At 36.7% G+C, this 3,554-nt stretch overlaps 1 long non-coding RNA gene across 1 annotated transcript; it reads right to left on the minus strand.

The window, feature by feature from the left end:
* LOC141626374 (uncharacterized) lies at nt 1-1,236 on the minus strand. Its single transcript, XR_012535959.1, has 4 exons — nt 954-1,236; nt 653-741; nt 358-434; nt 1-252 (listed from the first exon to the last, which is right to left on the minus strand). It is a non-coding gene; the product is annotated as an uncharacterized LOC141626374 (long non-coding RNA).
* Nucleotides 1,237-3,554: the final 2,318 nt, after the last annotated feature.

The raw sequence follows: 3,554 nt of genomic DNA on the forward strand, positions 1-3,554 counted from the left end.
TGCAAAAGATGATTCAATAATCAACAAATATGTTTATACAATCAATCGATTATCTAAAGTCAATTACGAAAAGATACAAATATATTAAGACAACTAACCTATCAACAAAAATAGAAACCAAGTTGTAACATAACTCGATATAAAACATAGCTCCTCGGCCAAATGGCGGCAATTAGTACTACTTATTTTGCATAATAGATCTTCATTAGCAATAAATCGTCATAGCCCTTCCATAAGCCTTACTGCCTTAACCTGTCCAAATTATGAAAGTAATTAGAACTCCTTCCGCAGCTTCAACAACTTCAAGTCTACCCATAGAACAGTGAAAAATGATTATGCGAGTAGGAACCTAGTTACCTGTGGGATAATGTTGAACCTTAATACGTCATCTGAGAGAGTTGAACCAGGAAAGACATCTCCTCCGATAGCGATTCCTGAAAAGTTTCAGAAGATCATTAAAATGAAAGTTGGAAGAACAGCCATGTGAGAAGGAGAGAAATTAACAACGTCGTGTTTAACTGAAGTACCTTCATATATTCCATCTGTTACTCGAGCTATAGTAATATACAATCATTTTTAGGAGCCATTAAGGTGTAACGAGACAATGTTGTAGGGGAAATAGTCCCTTTTCTCTAGAGAGAATTGGGAGTACCTGCATGTTGGTTGATTCACTTGATTTGGCAAAATCTGGCCAGGTGTTTAGTAAGGTGTATCTGGATACGGATATTAGCACAAACAAACCTGCAATCAACTCAAGATGCCAAACCTCAAACCAACTGCAGGAGACAAGACATAGGTTACCCTCTTGAAAAGTAGTATCCATAATGCACATAACAGTTAATCCGCTGAAATTTTATGCTAATTCCTAGTTGTAGATCACTGTACTCACTGAGATCTAGATAAATAGTAAGGAGTATAAGAACTTGGGAAAAAGCAATGAACATACAACTTACAAGATACGACTCTGACATTTCTTCTTCGCCTTCTATCCCGTCTTTTGCGTGGGAGTTCTGCAAATGAGTAAATTGTTTACTAACACAATTAACCAACTTGAATTAAGATTTATGAGCAGGGCAGATAACAAGTAACAACTTCATTCAATCACCAAATTTACAAATGAATTAATTAATGGCAAACACCAAATCATCAATACAACATACAAAATTCAGTACTTCACTTCCTGTGTGTAACTATAGTGCCTGCATTATTCAAGATATTGAAAGTTATGGACAAAGAAAATGCTCAATCGGATTATTAGTCTGCAGGAAAACAAAAATTCAGAAAGTATATTGCGACCTATTAATGACCCTCAATTCCTGTGTGTATAATATGGTACCAAATAAATCAATGGGAGTACAAATTCAAACAGTTCAAATACCTTTGTCTCAGGCCGCATTAAGGCTAGGTAATCAAGGTAACTTTTGACATTTTAAATTTTTACAAATCACAATCAATATAAAGGGCATAATATACGTGTCTCTCCTTTTTTAATTGTATTCTCAGCATCACATTTCACAAATATCTCCTCACTAAAATCCTAAACTCAAGAGTGTAGAGCGTTTCATATAATACATCCAATTTCAGTCCATCTCTAAAAACATCAAAGAAGAAAACATTTACTCAACAAATAACGTAATAACTACTGCTGGTGATTCATATGAGAACATAAAACTAATTTTTGTAGTTTACTGTTAATTTGATCCATGTTTCACAAGAAAATAGTCCAGCAATCAGTTCTCAAAGATCAACAAGTTGGAACATAATCCAACAAAATGTATGATGCGTGTCTAAAATATGATGTTTCACACTTTATTCTACACGCATTTCAGAGCTCAAATGTGCAATATATGCCATTATTTCTCTATTCTCCTCTACTTTTGTGTTTTTGTCTTTATTGCAGAAATATGGAGAATTTAACGGGAAATCAAGCCAAATCCGTCCCCGAGTAATCTGCATTGCAAATGACGTAAAGGAATTGCTTAAGGAACGAGCTTGGTGCGCGATCCAAGGCCCAAAGACGAATCCACGAGAATAAAGCGAAATAACTAGCAGCTCAAGCAGTCGATCGACTAGACCCATCAATCGATCGACCAACTATCGGGATCCGAAGCTCACGTTGCTTGAGATCCAGTCGATCGACCTCCGCTTAGTCGATCGACCACATCATCGTTTCCAGACGAGAATTAAAAGATCGAGGAACTTAAAGCCCATTGTGTTTAGGTTTTGGAAGAAGATGTTACGTATATGTCCTATATAACGTAACCTAGATCATCAGTTTATACATCAAGTCTTTTATTCAAAATTTTTACATCAAGTTTTAGCATTAAGTTTTCATTCAAGTTCTTTATCGAATAGTTAGGGTTTGGGATTATTGTGAGCATCGGAATTTCGGTTCTTATTAATCAATCTTTCCCCTGCAATTTGGTATTCTCCCTGTTTACTTTCAGTTCATTTATTTTGCTAATAGATTAGAATTGCTAGTAGATTCCCGAAACCATCTTCATTATTGCATGTTAATTGCTTCCTTTCCTGTTTTAAGCATGAATTCAGTAGCTAGTTTTATCGTTTATGTTATTGGTTCTACCCTTAGCATGAGTAGCTAAATCTATAGTGCTAGGATGTAGGGGAGTTGTAGCATAGGCGGCATTAGATTGAACACGGACTGAACCCGCGTGTCAGTCGATCGATTGACATTGTTGGTCGATCGACTGACCTTGTAAGGTTATCCTTCGTTTTAATTGTTCTTAATCTTGTATTTAACAAATCGAATGCATGCGACCAGTTAGATACCTTTTTTGTGACTGACCCATTAGATCGAAAGATAGGGGAGGTTATTAGACCGTCAATTAAATCGACTAGACTGTGCTAAGATCGAAAGATAGGTATAGTTTAGACCATTAGTCACTTTTCGGGACGAGAGTTAGTATTAGTGACATTAGGGAACTATAGCGAGATCGAGAGATGCTATCTGTTAAGAGTGGACCGAGAGGACCTCTTTATTTCCCGCCTTACCCGTGTTTGATTGGACCGACTTAGTTTTTGCTTTGCCGCCTTGCTATAATAACCCGACCATCCTAGTACCCTTCTTTTATCTGTTTAAATCTTTCATTTAGTTTATTGCCTTTATTTACTATTAGCTATAGATCAATTCAAACCAACCCCATAATTGTTACTTTTGATCGATCATAAATCAACTAAAGTTTACAACCGCCTCCTTGTGGTTCGACCCTGTTACCACTAGCCTAGGTTAGTCTTAATAGGAGATTATAAATTTTATTTTTGGTACTCACAACGACGGGTATCAAATTTTGGCGCCGTTCTTAGGGGGAGGCAATAGTCCTAACTTTAGTAGTTTTTATTTTTAGTCTTTCTTAGTTTAAGGGACATCCGTTCCTTAAACTTGTCTTATATTCTTTTGTAGTTTCTTCTTATGCGCAGGTCACAGGGTGGAGAATTAGTACCGTTGAACCCTGAGCTTGAGAGATCCTTGCGCGAGTTGAGGCGAACACGAAGAGTATTACCGACAGAGGAAGAGCTGAGTACTCTGTCAAGCT

This window comes from Silene latifolia, chromosome Y (assembly GCF_048544455.1).
Source record: "Silene latifolia isolate original U9 population chromosome Y, ASM4854445v1, whole genome shotgun sequence".
In the NCBI taxonomy this organism is placed as follows: Eukaryota; Viridiplantae; Streptophyta; class Magnoliopsida; order Caryophyllales; family Caryophyllaceae; genus Silene; species Silene latifolia.